This window comes from Pipra filicauda, unplaced genomic scaffold (genome assembly GCF_003945595.2).
Source record: "Pipra filicauda isolate LSUMZ 115617 unplaced genomic scaffold, ASM394559v2 scaffold319_size1146426_pilon, whole genome shotgun sequence".
Lineage (NCBI taxonomy): Eukaryota > Metazoa > Chordata > Aves > Passeriformes > Pipridae > Pipra > Pipra filicauda.
The window spans coordinates 601,643-618,441 of record NW_024104442.1 but is presented as its reverse complement, the minus strand read 5'-3'; the positions used below and the strand labels follow the sequence as shown (position 1 = coordinate 618,441).

General features: G+C 55.9%; 1 protein-coding gene across 3 annotated transcripts in view; it reads right to left on the bottom strand.

Annotated features, from left to right (window-relative positions):
• PIGQ (phosphatidylinositol glycan anchor biosynthesis class Q) overlaps window positions 1-2,268 on the bottom strand; it is a 39,909-nt gene extending 37,641 nt beyond the window's left edge. Inside the window, exon 1 of one of the 3 annotated variants that reach the window (XM_027737947.2) lies at window positions 2,204-2,268. The gene's annotated coding sequence lies outside the window, so the exon portion shown is untranslated. Of the gene's footprint in view, window positions 1-704; window positions 1,765-2,203 lie in introns of those variants that run through there. The other 2 variants (XM_039383628.1, XM_039383627.1) reach the window with 2 other exon arrangements.
• Between the last annotated feature and the right edge of the window lie 14,531 nt (window positions 2,269-16,799).

The following is a 16,799-nucleotide window of genomic DNA, read 5'->3' as shown; positions in this document are numbered from 1 at the left end:
TCACTTCTCTGGAAATATAGGGAATAGCTTCTACGGAAAGAGGTATTTTTGGTGTTATTTTTCTGGAGGACCATGGAGACGTCGAAGGACACATGTCCTATCCAGAAGTGGTGAAACAGACACAATTAATTAGATTAGTCCTTAAAATAGTTTGAAATAAAACCTGTCCCCTATATTTCGCCTTCCTTCCCTTCAGTATCCCTGGTTTGTCCAGGAATACTGGCCAAAGTAGTGCTCCTTTCACCGCCTCTCATGCCTTCTTGCTTAACTCAGGCTGTTAAGGAAACATTGTCAGGTGAGATGATGTTTTGCTTTAGATTTGCAAAAGGATTCTAATTCTTTTCCCCTAAGACCCACAGACATACTCCCAGGAAAAAGGAAATAAATTATGTAAATACAGGGGGTCTGAAAGGCAAAACAACAGATTGAATGTGTCAGGAATGTACATACACACATATGCTCAGACACTACTTAAAATAATATAAATTTAGCTAGTGATAACATTCTAGTTATATCACAGTACCAAAACCTTGTAAGTGAAGTTGCCCATAGCTGAATACTCTAAAAACTGAAATTGAGTTCCATTTTTGAAAGAAAAAATAGAAAAATTAAAAGAATAAGTACTTGAAGGGGGTTTTCAGTACTTATATCAGTAATATTGGAGAGGTAAGCTTTTAAAGTTGATTTTTTAATTGTTCTTTTACCTCAAGAGATGTCAGAGGTGTTTGAGCGTATCCCTACAAGAGACTTCCAGTGTCTCTGCACAGCCGACCTTAAAGCTTTGTCCATCCATTGGACATTTGGAAGAGGAATTGTCTACTGACTCTCAATACAAACATTTACTTTTCACTGAGATTTTTTTTTAAGATGGCCACAGTCATCTGGGAAAACTTCTCATGGAGCAGAAACACTTATCCTTATCTTCTCTATTTTGGGAGTTTTTCCTCTTACATCTTTCCCAACTTTTTAAATTAATATCATTTTATGCACCCAACTAATCTGGCTATAGCTCAGGTCAAATCATACCCTAAGCACATCATCTGCCCTTTGGCTGCTGCAGAGAAGATTCTGATACAATTTTCAGGCTGTACAAAATATCTTGATAGTTGAAAACCAGCTGATCAACTATTCTTACGTTACTGTGGTTTGTATTCCCAAATCCACAACTGGCTAGGTATCCCACCTCATTCATTTCAATAGACTGAAATATAAAGTTCACCTCTTAAGTGTCATCACAGTCAATTGTTTTCACTGCTGCTAATTTGAGCAGAAAAATCCTACCAATGTGCTTAGTCCCTGTTCATAAAGTGCCTAAAATCTTCCAGATCCACCCATTCCTGCTGGAAACCCCCAGCTTTTCCCTGAGATGCCGCAGAGCATCAGCAAACGATCTCAGGCGACCAAAACAAAAACTGGACACCACCTAAAATGTGTTAAGGTGACCAAAAAATAAAGACAGGACCCCAGGATGAATTAATTTCAGAACTTTTGTCAGAAAAGCAAAGGTGAACAGTGGGATGTGGCCCAGGTGTCACCACATGAGCTATCCTGTGGCCACCAGCAGAGCCAAGGGGTGCTGACCCTGGGTCAAACCCACACCTGAGCACTCCAAGGTCCTTCCAGGGGGTGAGGGAGAGCAGGCCAGGAGATACACAATCATAGAAACATAAAGGTTGGAAAGCCCTCCAAGACCGTCGAATCCAACCATTCCCCCAGCACTGCCAAGGCCACCACTAACCCATGTCCCCAGGTGTCACATCCACACGGCTTTTAAATCCCTCCAGGGATGGGGACTCCACCTCTGCCCTGGGCAGCTGTGCCAGGGCTGGACAGCCCTTTCCATGAAGAAATTTTCCCAATATCCAATATAAAAATCTCCTGGCACAGCTTGAGGCCGTTTCCTCTCCTCCTGTCCCTTGTTCCTTGGGAGCAGAGCCCGACCCCCCCCGGCTCCCCCCTCCTGTCAGGGAGCTGCAGAGCCAGAAGGTCCCCCCTGAGCCTCCTTTTCTCCAGGCTGAGCCCCCCCAGCTCCCTCAGCTGCTCCTGCTGCTCCAGCCCCTTCCCGAGCTCCGTTCCCTTCTCTGGACACGCTCCAGCCCCTCAGTGTCTCTCCTGCCGTGAGGGGCCCGGCAGTGCCCCCCGCCCACGGCTCCCCCGGCTCCCCCCGCAGCCCCCGGCCCGGCCGGGCCCGCCCCGCTCCTACCGCCCGCCCGGCGCCGCCGCTTCCGCCCGCGTTGCCCGGAGACGCGGGAGCCGCGGGGCCCCGCAGGGAGGGCCCGGCCGCCGCCGCCGCCCGCCGCCCGCGTTCCGGGGCCCTCGGGGCCCGGCTGTGCCCGCTGCCCGGGAGGGCCCGGCTGTGCCCGCTGCCCGGGAGGGCCCGGCTGTGCCCGCTGCCCGGGAGGGCCCGGCTGTGCCCGCTGCCCGGGAGGGCCCGGCTGTGCCCGCTGCCCGGGAGGGCCCGGCTGTGCCCGCTGCCCGGGAGGGCCCGGCTGTGCCCGCTCCGCTCCCCGCGCTCCTCCCGGCGCCTTTCCCGGGCCGGGGAGCGGCGGGGCCGCCTGGGACGGGCGATAAGGGCTGTCGGCGTGCCCGTCCTCCCCTGGAGCGAGGCCAGGGGCTCGCATGTCCTCATGGGACCCCCCTGCCCCCGATCCCACAGCCCAGGGACTCACCTGTCCTCACCAGACCCTGTCGTCCTCCATCCTCCCCGGCCAGAGGCTCGGCTGTCCTCATGGAACCCAGTTGTCCCCCATTCCCACATGCCAGAGGCTCACCTGTCCTCACAGGACCCCGTCATCCTCTGTTCCAAAAGTCCAGGGACTCACCTGTCCTCACGAGACCCCAATGCCCCCCATCCCACAGGGTTCTCCTGTCCTCATGGGATCCTGTTGTCCCCATCCCACAGGTGAGGGACGTCCTTTTCTAATGTGGGACCCTGATGTCCACCATCCCCAAAGGCCAGGGACTCGCCTGTCCCCACAGGACCATGTTGTCCCATGTCCCCAGAGGCCAGAGGTTTGCCTGTCCCCATGGGAGCCCCTTGTCTCTCATCCTCAAAGGCCAGGGACTCGCCTTGCCAAGCGGGACCCTGTTCACCCTCATCCCCAAAGTCCAAGGACTTGCCTTTCCTCAGGAACCCTGTTGTCCCTCATCCCAAAGGTCAGGGACTTGTCCATCCCCATGGGACTCTATTATCCCCCACTCCCACAGGCCAGGGGCTGTCCTGACAGGACCCCTTGACTCCCACCCCCAGCACCTCAGCAGCTCCCTGGCCTGGCAGAGGCCCATGAGTGCAGATGGGTGCCCGGGAGCTTCCCTCCTGTGACCCAGTGGTGGGTTGGGGGCAGCGAGCTTGGGAAGACTCTGGGCAATGTGAGGGGGTCTCACATGAAAAGGGAAAGTGGGTGTGGAGGTGGAGGTGAGCTGGAGAAGAGGTTTTGGGGGTTTATTTTTGTTGTTGAGTGCCACAGAATTGGAAATAAGGTGGGGGAAGGTTTGGTTTTCTGGGAGCTCAGCTCCCTGGGATGGGACAGGCTCATCTCCATACCTGCAGACCACACAGACAGGCCCCTTCCCTATTGCTGGGTTTGCTCTGGGGCTGCCTCATTCTACAGGGAGAGGAGTCTGGGAGGGCACCATCTTCAACATCTTCAGTGCTTGTTCCAAGGCCAGGAAGGAGCAAGGCCCTCTCCAGGGATCGTTTGGGGTGAGAGGTGGTGACTGGACTCAGGTCTCAGACATCAGCAGAGGCCAAGGAGCCGTTCAGCACCATGTCCAAACTGAGGGCTGCAGATGGGAGAGGAAAACGCCCTTCCCTGTGCCACCACACCCTACCCGCCTCTCCCTGGTCTCTGCCGATAAGGGCAGTGGCTCCAAGCTCTCCTCCACAGGGGATAACAGACAGCCCAGCCCGGCAGTCTCAGCCCCGGGACAGGGGGCAGTGCGAGCAGTTCCACGTTCCCATATGGAATTTACTCTGTGCAGTGGTTGTTGCTTCCCTGTAGAGGTCAGGAATGCAGCACAGAAGGAGTTCCCTTCATCCTACCCTTCTCCTGAAGTCTGTTACAGACCCAGCGTGCCATTCTGTGATTCCAAAACTTTTCCTAATATCCTGGGGATGAGTTAGTACAGACCAGTTGTCTCAACCATGCAAGGCTGGACAGGGCTTAGAGCAACCTGGTCTAGTGGAAAGTGTCCCTGCCCATGGCAGGGGGTGGAATGAGATGGCCTTTAAGGTCTCTCCCAAACCAAACCATTCTGTGATTCCATGATTCTCTGGCAGGCCACGGCTGCCAGCTCTGGCCTTACCACTCTGGTCATACTCTGGCATCAGGAAGGTGGAACCATGATACATCAAAACAGTGTGTGGGGAAGAAAAATATTCATATTAGCTTTGCAAAAACACACAAGGATTTGAGAGTGTGGTGGTAAATTTGCCAAGCCACCAAATCGTGGCCAATTCTGAGTAGCCTGGTCATCCTTTAGCTACTCTGGTGCTGGTTTAGCTGCTCCAGAGTTGGTCTAGTCCTTGATTCTGCCATCTGGAGAAGCTGGGAGCCATCAGGAGGTCAGGTCTGGGGCAATGCTCTGCATCCGTGGAAGCGTTCAAGGCCAGGAACTTGGAGCAACCTGGTCTAGTGGCAGGTGTCCCTGCCCATGTCAGAGGGGTTGGAACAAGATGAGCTTTAAGGTCCCTTCCAATCCAAAACATTCCATGATTCTATGATATGATTCTGTGTGAAGGAGATGGAGCTCACAGCCACCACTAGACCCACAGCTCAGCTGGGCTGCAGTGGAGCCATCCTCCCTCCCCTCCTGGGTGTTTGGTTGGGGTGACCACCAGGGTTGGTGGGATTGTAAGGGGGTCTCACACAGTACTTAAAGACTTTGACACAGTTCTCCCCCGTGTCTGCCACAAAGAGGTGCCCGAAGGGGGAGCAAGCCATGCCAGCAGGCCTGCGCAGCCCCATGGACACCAGGCAGACGGGAGCCCCATGCTCTGGGAACAAGTGGACTGTCCGGCGCTGCTCGTCTGCCACCAGGATGCTGCCATCCCTATCCACACACACCCCAGCGGGGTTGCCAAACTGGTGTCCATATTTGCTGCTGAGGGAGCAGAGGAGCTTGTGGCTGCTCGTGAAGACCTTGGCGTCCCCACACTCCTCACTCACCACAAAGCCCCCGTCGGGCGCTGGGCTGACATAGCGAGGCCCCTGCAGGTCAGGGACTGAGTGGACCTGGAGTGTCTTGAAGGCGTGGTCCAGAGCAAAGCTGTGCACTTGGCCTTGGGCATAGTCTGCTACCAAGATCTTGCCCATGGAGTCGACTCCAATGCCCCTGGGGGAACCAACCTTTCTGATCTTTATCCATTCCCTCTTGGAGAGGCTGGTGTGAGGGTTGAAGGCCCAGATGGCTTCATTCACCATGTCGGCCACAGCCACCATTCCCGTGCGAGTCACAGTCACATCTTCTGGCAAGAAAGTGCCCTTCCCCCTTTGCTGGCAGGGCAGGGCCTGCAGCGTGTGGCCTGTGCTGGAGAGGACGTGGACCCAGGGAGCGTTCTCGGCTGTCAGGTAGATGGAGCCATCCGGGGAGCAGTGGATTCCACGGACACCCCCATAGCGGCTGCCGGTGGGGTTGGGGATCTGCCGGACCAGGTTATCCTGGCAATAGTGGAGGAGGTTCTTGATGTTGTCCAGATCTCCACACAGACTTTTGGCCTTATCTTCCAGCTGGTGGACTTGGTGCTGTGTCACCATGCCCATGCTGGGCTGGCTGCTCAGCAGTGGGCTGGCTGTCTGGAGAGTGGCAAATGACTTCAGCTGGAGGCTGTAGATGGTTTTCAGCAGCTTCTCCTTTAGCTGGCTGGTCTCCAGCGTGTAGTCCATGACAAATCTCTTGTCCCTGTTTGGGGGAAGCAGGAGGACCATGACTGTCCCTGCCTGTTGCCATCCCTGGGGATACACTAAGGCGTTTGCTGCCTACCCAGGGTCAAGGTGTAGACACTGGTCTGGATTAACTTCAGTGCCAAAGAAACCACATCACTGTAGTGCCAGCTAATTATGTGCTCGGGACATAAAGACAAACAAGGACATTGGCATGAAAATGAAAGAGTCATCAAGCTGGATCTGCAGCTGGAGGAACAGCCAGAAAGGTCCATTGGCTTCAACGACAGCTCAGCTGGTGTCAGATGTGGCCTGAGGATTTTTGTGTAAAGGTGAGTCATGTGTGAGCACATTGAATGGCATCTCTACCTCTCTGGTTCCTCAGATTAGTGGCTTCTCTCAGGTCTTTAACACCTCTTAACCCTATTTTCTGTGAGCCTCATCTCTCCAAACCATGTTCATTCACAGAATCACAGAATATTCTGAACTGGAAGGGACTCACATGGATCATCAAATCCAACTCCTGGCCCTGCACAGACACACTAATCAGTGATGGGAGCCTGGCTCTGCTGTGTTCCCAGGGCCTGGCTGGAGCACAGCTTGTAGCCAGCAAGGGAAATGTGGCCTCATTAAAGCTCCTGGGGAGGCAGAAGTTCACTTTGTTTTAAATGTGATTATAATTAATATTATAATGGGCACACTTGGCTGTTTTGAGTTGTTTGCAGGCTGTCACTCCACTTTTATCGCCCCATGTCCCATGATTGCCTGGATCATGTGCTCTGTGCTGCCTGCAAAAGGGACATTTTCCCAAACCACAGCTGAAGGAAGCTAAGGCATACTCTGCCAAACAGTCCTTTCCATGTGCAAATCCCACAATTATCTAAACCCCATCCCCTGAATACTTGCAGAGCTACCAAACACAAATTCGTGATGGTGGGGATGAGTGTGAATAGAGATGGAATCCAATTTCTGCTGGATTTGGGGCCTGGGAACAGCTGTTTCTTCCCCAAAGTGGTTGTGCTTTGTCTCCAGCAGCAGAGACATGCTTGGTGGAAATAAGCCCCCCACCCCCACCCAGAACTGCATGTCGGGATCCTCCTTCAGCACTGGACAGAGTCCAAAATCCAAACCACTGGATTTTACAGATGGGAAACTGAGCCACTGCTATGCCAGCCACCACACCCCCCTCACCATGAGCATCCACCTCCCTTCTCAGGTGCTGGGCACTCAAAGCTGCCCTCAGACCCTTGATGGTGTGTCCTGAGCCAAGCCTGAGCTGCTCATTCAGGGGTCTAAGCCCAAAAAGAGGTCTCTGACCTGTTCCCCGCACAACTCAGGGAAATGACCACGAGCCCAGCTCAACAGACCTTGTACCTCAGTCCTGCTGTCTGGGGAGCTGCCTGTCCTTCCCTGGCAGTGCTGCCCTCCCACCGGCTCTGTCCTGCTCTGTCCCACCAGCTCTGTCCTGCTGCCTCAGGAGCAGGAGTCGTCCTGCCGGGCTCAGGGAGCAGGACCAGGGGATCTTGTGTTGTTAGTGACGGGCGATTGCCCTCGGGTCTGGGTAAACACAGAAACTCCTTGTGCTGACAACCAGAAGCAGCGACACAAGGGCTTATCTGCGTGTTTTTTTTATTCCCTACTGGTCTCCTGCCAGAGACAAGGTGCCTTTCCCGCAGGATCGGTCTGTGCTCCAAGGTGCCCAGCTGCAGGGATGATTTGGGGCTTTTAAGGAGAGGCAAAGGGGCTGATTTGCTGCATGTCACCCTTGGCAGCTGCTGGGGTGGGACAGGGACCCTCATTGCAGATCAGGGCTCCTGCCTGGTCTCGTGGCTGTGTCGCTGCCTCCCCGTGTGCCCCCAGCCTGGGCACTGTGAAGCTGTGTGCCTCAGTCTCCCCGCTTGCAAAAAGGAGACTGGGGAATTTTGCCACATCAGGCTTTGAGGTGCAGTGATGGAGAAGTTCCAGGAAGAGGCAGATCAGCCAGGACTCCTGGCACAGCCCCCCTCTCCATCTCCATGCTGCTCAAACCAGGCTCCCCTCAGCTGGGCAAATCCATGTTTGGAGTTGATGGTCGTGTTTATCAGTTCAGCTCCAACAAAGAGGGTCAGGAGTAAAAGCAGAGTTGGCCAGGAGCAGCCTGCAAGGGGCTGCTCAGAACCTGCCCTTCCTCCCTGGCAGTGATTCCTGGCAGTGCTTCCTGTCCGTGCTCCATCCACCTTTGCCAGCAGTGAGCTCAAACCACCCACCTTAAACCTGGTCAAGGTGTGAAGAAGTTTGTATCTATTCATTCCTCAGATGGGCCAAAGGGAAGTGAAGTTTGGATCAGACTCAGCCACCTCTGGGATGTTTGGAGGGCCTGCAAGTGCCTGGCCCTTAGGGCTCAGGAAGCAGTTTGGGGTCCAGCTGGCTGCAGGAGCTGTGGGATGGAGATCTGCCCCCAAAGCCCCAGGACTGGGTGCTCCTCTTGCCATGTGTTTAGGGCCCTTCTGGTCCTGTATCAGACTCCGAAGCTCACAGTGCCTGGGAAGCTGCTTCAGACCTATTACCAGCCAAAATTACAGAAATAACTTGACACGACAGGCACCGCGGCCGCTCCATCCGAGCCCCAGCAGGACGGGAGGCAGCTTCAAAAACCATCTCCCAGGGCAACAGGGTCTGACCTTTTGTTTTGCTGTTGTGAGCTCCATCACCAGGATAAACAAACACAGCCTGGCCCTGGGGCTCCTGTTCACCTTTCCAGGACCGTGGCTCTGTCACAACCTGTTCAGAAGCCATCTCTGGACCCCCAAAGACACCTGTGTCATGGCAGGGCCTGGCACAGCCCATGCCCACACCAGCACCGGGAGCTACAGGGTTCAAGGACAAGGGCATGGTCAGCCCGCTGGCTCTGGAAATGGACCAAGGGAAAGAGAGTTTGGGTTCAGTTCAGGCTTTCCTGGTGCACATTCCTTGCAGGTATGAGTGATGAACTTCTCCTCTTGCAACTTTTCCCACCCTGGCCCAGGGACAGCAGATCTTGGTTGAGTGTCCACAGGGAACACACAAGCCCTGGGTCTCTGCCAGTCTCTGTGCCCAGGGATGCTTGGTGCCCACCTGGCACTGTGCATGTGTGCAGGGAGCCAGTGGGAGATCCCACAGGAGCAGCCGATGTCATTGCTACCAAGTCACAGATTTGGGGGAAAAAATATTTCCCCATCTAGAGCACAGCTCCTTGGCTGGGGAGAGGAGCGGGGGGACACAGATGGCCACAGTGTCAGTGTAGTGTTAATTGTCACGGTGCAACGAAACCCTCGTGGGGCTCAGGTCCATGTTGGACACTGTAGCACTCCAGCCTTGAGTCCCAGCAGTCCTCAGCCTGCTCAGGTCACAGAATGACATGATGAGTTGGAAGGGATGCACAAGGGTCATGGAGTCCAACTCCTGGGCCTGCACAGGACCATCCCCAAGAGTCACCCCCTGTGCCCCAGAGGATCATCCAAACTCCTGGAGCTCTGGCAGTCTTGGGGCTGTGCCCACTGCCCTGGGGAGCCTGGTCAGTGCCCAAACAGCCTCTGGGGGAAGAACCTTTTCCTGAGATCCCACCTGACCCTGCCCTGACACAGCTCCAGCCATTCCCTGGGTCCTGCCCCTGGTCCCCCAGAGCAGAGCTCAGTCCCTGCCCCTCCTCTGCCCCTGCCCAGGCAGTTGGAACTGCACTGAGGTCTCCCCTCAGTCTCCTCTGCTCCAGGTGAACACATCAAGTGCCCTCAGTGTCCTCACACAGCTTCAAATCAAGGCCCTTCCCCATCTCTTTGCCCTCCTTTGGACACTCTCCAATGGCTCAATCTCTTCCTTCCATTGTGTCCCCCCAAACTGCCCCAATGTTGAGGTGAGGCCTCCCCAGAGCAGAGCAGAGCAGGACAATCCCCTCCCTGGCCAGGCCGGTGATGATGCTGGGCCTGATGCCCCCAGGACAGGGTTGGCCCTCCTGGCTGCCAGGGCACTGCTGACTCAGGGCCGACTGGCCATTGCCAGGACCCCCAGGTCCACGCTGGATGTCACAGCACTCCATCCCAGGGGGCCCCAGCAATCCCCAGCCTGCTCCAGACCTCTGTCAGCACAAGGGCGTTGCAGCCAAGGGCTGTGATGGTTTGCAGGGACTGAAGGGGCGATGTGGGGACGAGGTGAGGTGGCAGCAGCACCCGGCTGGACACGGGCTGGTCATTGCTTTGCACAGACACCAGGCGGCTCCGTCTGTCCAACAACCGCGGGTGATTGGCACTAATTATCAAAAAGCTGGAACGCACCGCGTGTGTTTGTGCGTTTGTGTCGGTGTCTGTGTGTGTGTCTGTGTGTTTGTGTGTGTGTCTGTATCGGTGTCTGTGTGTTTTTGCATCTGTGTCGGTGTCTGTGTGTGTCTGCGTGTGTCTGTGTCTGTGTTTGGGTGGGTGCAATGGGAAGTGGCGCCCCAAGACTGCCCGAGAGCTTTCAGTGGGAAGCCAGAGCATCCCCTGCACAGCCAGACAGAAAACATGATTCCCAGCCTGAGCACAGCCCCATCCCGGCTACACTCCCCCGCTCTCCATGAAATGCCTGCAGTGTCCAGCTGGAGACACACAGGGGCTTGGGGGACACTGGGGACAGTGCTTTTGGAGGTTGATCCCCCACACAGGCTGGGACTGGGGTTGGGACTTCCTGAACCTGGTTCCATGGAGCTGAGAGCAGGAATTCAGTTCCTCTTCAGGCATCGCAGAAATCCCTCCAGAAAGGAAAGTTGTAACTACTCTGGTCCCTAAAACTGCCTTGGCCCTCTCCTCTGGCTGGCATGGACATCCTGGAATCCCCACTGCTGGTTACCACACCCATGGAGAAGATTCTCCAGGGTCTGACAAGGGCTGAGCTGATGCCTGGGCTACTCCTTTTCTCCCTCCTCCTCTGCAGCCTCCTGCTCTCACAGGGCTCACAAGAGGATTAGGGAGTTAATCCTCTTTGAGACATCAAGCTCCCTGTTGAGCCTGACAGAAAGGCCCAAAATCTGTGAAGCACAGTAGGGCACTGCCACAAAGCCCCCTTCCTGCCACGAGCAGCCCCCTGGATGAGCCCCAGCCTGTCCTGGGGGCAGTGTCCCCATTGCCACCCCTTCCCCACCCACCCTGGGCACCAGCTTGTCACCAAGGCCATAGGATCTGGGCAGTGGTCCCACCAGGCTGGCTCCCTCCATCCCAACCTGACCCGGCTCCTGCAGCCTCTCCACACTAGTCCAGGAGGGCAGTGGGAGGAAAGTGAAGCATCCTCCTGTCCTGGCAGGGAACAGCAACCCGAGGCCATGTGGGAAGCAGGAAATGAACAGAAACTTTCTGCAAACACAGCTCCATGTTCAGCCTGCTGGGGAGGCCTCTGGAGGTCCAGGAGCTCTGCAGAACTCCAGCAGGGATATTACTGGAGCAAAGCTGTGTGCCAGAAACCTCCTCTTATGGCTGGTACTGGACCATTTGGTCTCCCAGGAAGCGTTGCTCCAGCCCTTCCTCTGGCAGGGAGATGTGCAGGCTGGCACTGCTGCTGGGCACCACCTACAAGTGGGCAAGGAAGCACCTGCACCTGCATTTTCTGCTCCCCCTTCCCACCCAAACCACAAACTGCCTACATCCTTGGGTACCCCACACCTAAACTTAGGGAGAAAATAACAGTGGCTGGCTGGTTTGACTCCCTGAGCCCCAGATCTGGGAAAATTATGTGGCTGTTTGGGCTTCGCAGCAGCTACTGCCTGGGATGGGGGAGCCTGGGCTGCCCAGGCACTGTACCTGGCCATGCAGGTTCTCCTGGGTCTTCAGGTAGCTTCTGCTTTGCAGGATTGTTTCCTCCTTCTCTCTCAACCCTTCGACCCTGAGCATCTTCCCCTGCACCCCAAGGCAGCCGTGGGGAGCACCCAGCCCTGGTGCCTCAGCACCTCTTGGCATCTCCCATGTTGCCTCAGTCTCAGCAGGTGCAGGTCCCTTCCAGGCAGGGAAGTGGGCAGGAAGGCAGGAGCTGATCAAACATCATCAGCAGCTGGGATCTCACCCTGTCTTAGCCTGCGAAGCCTGAGGGAAACTCTCTCCCCACTCGGCTTGGCTGCCTCCGGGAGCATCAGCCCTGTGAGAGCCAGAGCACTGCTCTCCCTGCCCCAGCTCTTTTAAGTACTTAAACCTCAGTGCTTCCCTCCGTGGGCCTTTGATCCAGCTCCAAAGCCAGAAAGGTTCTGCCCTGGGCAAATACCCAGGGAAACGATCCATTCGGAGGCATCCAGGAGCAGGGAAAGGAAACCTCCAATTGCAATAACAGATGGGAAAATGCAGCAGGGAGATTTTGTAGCTTTTTGTACTGTTTTTCCTCATTTAAAGCTGAGGAGATGGGATAGCTGCTCCTCTACACTGGCTGCATGCCATGGGGGGATGGAGAACACAGGCGCTGCCGGAGCAGCTCTGGAGCTGCTGTCCCAGGAACTGCTCTGCAGCTCAGTGTTCATGGCCGATGGGGTTGAAGAGTTCATGTTGGACTCAAAACACTCCAGCAGTGTTCCCATCAGAGCTAGGGGACAGTCAGCAGGGCATGTGAGATGGCTGGAGGCGGTGATGCCACCACAGTGGTGAGAGCGGTGAGGAGCAGCAGTGCTGCTTCCATAAACAGCTGGGAGCAGAGGATGCAAGATGAGCCACAGGCAACGTGTGGAGTGATGCCTTCTGGCTGTCTCTGCTCCTATTCCTCCCACAGAGAGGCTCCCAGGAGGATGAGGGCTTGTGGTTCCTGCACAGGAGCTGCAGTTTGGGTGAGAGCTGGTGGCTGGGCTGTCTGTCCGATCTCATTGCCCTCGCAGATCAGCCCCTGCCAGCTCTCAGCACATCTGTGCTGCTTCCGTGCTGTGCCACAAGCCCTGGGGGTGACATTTCTGCCTCGAGGGGAGCCACATCCTCCCCTGCTTGCTCCTAGTGTGCAAATGCTTCCAAGCAAGGGGCGGGACAAGGCTGAGGAGAGGGCTGAGGAAGAGACAAAAAGGGAATGATGTTCTCCAGGTGTCTTCCAGGACACTTTGCTTGGAGCTCCTGAGAGTACTGCCGCTCCTTACTTAAGGTCATGGGGAAACTCTCCCCGGGTGTGCAGTCCTTTGGCAGAAAGGAAGCCTTGGCAGCCTTTCCCCAGGTGGGAAATGCAAGGTGGGCTTGGACAGGCCCCCTGGAGTGATGGGAAGCGTTCTGGGGCAATTCCTGATTTGTCTTCACAGCTCCAGAGTCCTCCAGCCTGAGATCTCTGCCTGCCCTCAACTCGCTGTTGAAGTTGCCCTGTCACTGCTGCAAAGGCAGGTCATTGCCCCCCTCCTGCCCGAGACGGAGCGATCCTGCTCCAGGTTGTCTTTGCAGCTTCACACGTCTCAGAAATCTCCTACCCGACCTTGGCCCTTCTTGAGTCCACGTTTAGTAACTTTCCATTGCTCTGAGCTCTGCTCTACCCTCGTTGGGGTAAGAGAGAACTGGTTGTGCTGGGCAGGAACCACTTCTTGTCCCCAGCTGGTTCCACTGTTACGAGTGAGTGCCCAGAAATCCCAAGGGAGTTTTCTGCTCCGTCCCTTGGACTGTTGTTTCCCCCACCAGGCTGAGGTGCAATGGGAGGAGGTGATGCCCACCCCAGCCCCTGCTGTCCCCCATGAAGCCCTGGGACTGTACCTCTGCAGTGAAAGTCCTCTTCCAGCATGAGATCCATCCCCAAAATTTACCACTGGCTCTTTGCCGGGGAAATTTGGGGACACAGCATTTTCATGGGGTCTGTGGCATGTTCCCACCTCATGCTCAAGACGAGCAGCATGATGTGACCTGCCACCCTTCCCTACAAACTCTGGCCCCATCCCTGTGCCCCAGGGTGCCTGGGTTGCCCCTGCACTGTCTCCCCTTGCTGTTGACCCTGGCAGGGCATCCAGCCAGAGCTCACAGTCACACCAATGCAGCTGGAAAACTGGTTGGGGATGCAGCGAACCCACCTCCACTCTCAGCTTCCCTGGGGCCACGTCCTTGTGCCAATGGGATGGGGAGCATAACAACCTCCCCTTTTACAAGGAACCTTGAAATCTGGTTCCTTCCACTGCCTTGCCCGAGATAAGCCTTCCCTCAGGGTTTGTTTATTAGGAAACTTCCCTCCCTCCCAATCCCAGAGCTCTCCTTTGCTCTTGAACCCGGAGGAGAGGGAATACTTGAGCAGGAGCAGCTGTACCCACCTGGGGTTAGAAACTCATAAAAGTTGTGCAGCTCCATTGACCAGGAGCTGCTGGGCTCTGAGGGACCTGCTGTGACTCTACATCTCCCCAGCTCCAGGAGCAGGGGGGCTGCTGGATTCATCAGGGCGGGGGAGGGATTTGTCTGGGTCCCCCAGTTGTCGACTGGGACTGCTCTTGGCTTGGCAGGAAAATGGGGGGAACACACAAGCAGGGGGAGTTTGGTCAACCCTGACCAGGAAAGATGACTATCAGTGGGCCTGCAGTAAAGGGCAGGTAATGGCTCCCTATCAGATGCCTTTAGGGTGACCAAATAGCCGTGTAATGGGCGCTGTGCTGGAGTGGGCTGAGGGCCCTGGGGGTGCAGATTGCAGACTGGATAAGCCACCCCGGTAGTTCAACTCCCATCCATTATTTAAATGTAAAGGTAAATGCTTTCATCTTTTCAGCTGGAATGGTTCCACCAGCTTGGCCACCTCCAGAAAATCCCACCCTGGCGCTCTGCAAGCAGCAGTCCCAGGGCAGGGGGCTGCCTTGGAGAGCCATGCCAGTGCACGGAGGGGAGCCATCCCTTCTGCGAGGGTGCCACCAGCACCCCTGAGGACAAGGTGCAAAGGCTGAGCAACAGGGTGGCACTGGGATGTGGGATATGACCCTATACCCCCTTCTTTGCTCTGCCCTGCACCAGGACTCAGGGGCTGGCGCTGCAGCCCCAAGGCCTAGCCATGGTAAATTGTCGATGGAGATGGAAGGAAGAGGCTGTGTGTGTGTGTGCAGGGACTTCTGCAGGAGGAAGGGTAGTGATAGGACAAGGGAGAACGGCTTCAGACTGAAAGAAAGTAGATTTAGTACTAGTTAGGGAGGAATTCTTTCCTGTGAGGGTATGGAGGCCCTGGCACAGGTTGCCCAGGGAAGCTGTGGCTGCCCCTGGATCCCTGGAAGTGTCCAAGGCCAGGTTGATGGGGGTTGGACAACCAAGGATAGTGGGAGGTGTCCCTGCCCATGGCAGGGGGTTGGAATGAGATGAGCTTTAAGGTCTCTTCCAACCCAAACTGTTTTGGAGTTCTATGATTCTATGAATTAGGACCCTCGTGGCTCCTGTGAGGAGGTTTCTTCCCCTGACATCTGCTGCCAGACATAATGGGCTGCCCCTCTTCCCAGCACGGGACAAGCTAATGGTATCCCAGTGTTGATCCAGCAAAACAAAACAGTCAAAACCCACCCACGTAAATACTGACCACATGCAGCCAGAGCCAACATCTGGCCACATCTGGTGGCTAACCCAGCACCCTGAAAACACAGGCTGCATGTTGGAGAACCATGGCCAGGGACTGCTGCAGGATCTGGCTGGAGCAGACAGAGCTCCATAGAAAGGAGAACAAAGCAGGCAACAGCAACTCCCACTCGGAGGTTTTCCCTTTAATGGTTTGGTTTTTGTTTTGTACATTCGTAAAACTGTGAACAATAAATACTGCGTGATCGACCCCCAGCTCCCACCGGTCCCCAGCTTTCTGGGGAGGTGAGGGAGATGGTGGGTGACGTGGTGAGGGCTGTGGGCACCAGCTCTGGTTGTGGGAGAGGTGCCCGGTTCACAGCATTGGCACCACAGAGCAGGGCAGCATCCCAGCTCAGGGCAGCAGGATGGAGTCAGGGGCTGGGGAGGGAGAGGTGGCAGTGTGCAGGCAGCATCTCAGCTAACACAGGGTGAAAGGCAGCACTGCCTGGAGGTTTGGGCAGGGATCTCCTGCTGAAGGTCAGGGCTGCTGGTCCCAGAGCTCAGCTACCCCCCTGGTGCCCTGGACCTCCGAGGTGCCCGGGTTCAGATGGGGATCTGCTGAAACAACGGGGCTGGGAGGAGATGGGGCTCCCAGGTGGGCAGAGGGACCCACACGTCTTGTTGTTCCTCAGAGGAGGTAAAGGCTGGGAGGGCAGGGAAGGATGTCACGGGAAAATGGGACTCCATCTTCCTGGCTGTGCTCTGGGTGAGGGTCCAGGGATGAAGGGTGCACAGAGAAGGTGGGGGGGGGATTAGGGAGCCCTGAGATATGGGAACAGGGAGGTGCTGGCGTGGGGACAGTGGGTGCCAGGGCTGTCTGAGAGAGGGAGCTGGGGAGAGGGGGTGACAGAGGGGCACAGGGTGACAAAGGGGCACAGGGTGGCAGAAGAGGCTGAAGAGAGATTGGGAGGCTGGTGGGAGTGGGTGATGTGAGCAAGGTGCTTGGTGTGGAGGGGGCTTCTGTGCTGATGGTGCTCTGGCATTCAGAGATGACAGCACTATTCACACCCAGAAAGAAAGGCCCAACATCAGCTCCTCTGGTCTCTGGGATCAAGAGTCCTGCACCGAAGCTCTGGGGTCTGTTCTAGTGGAGTCTCATGACCTTCCCTTGGACCCTGAGGGGCCAGGGCCATGCTGGGAAGCAGCAGGACATGGTCCATCAGGAAGACCTGGAGCTGGCTCGAGAGGGCCACAGTGCTGAGCTGATCATTTTTCCTTCCTTTCAGAGAGAAGAGACCAACAACCCCACAGGCCCCTGTGCCTTAGGAAAAGTCTTACAGTGAGAAATAAGCTCCTTTGATGAGGTGGAAGCTTTGTCCAGAGAGCAAAGCAGTGAGAAGAGCCAACTCTTCCTGTTGTCTGGGTCCATCAAAGTACTTGTGAATCCCAGGTCCCATGTGCAGGGTTGCCTTCTTAAGCCACT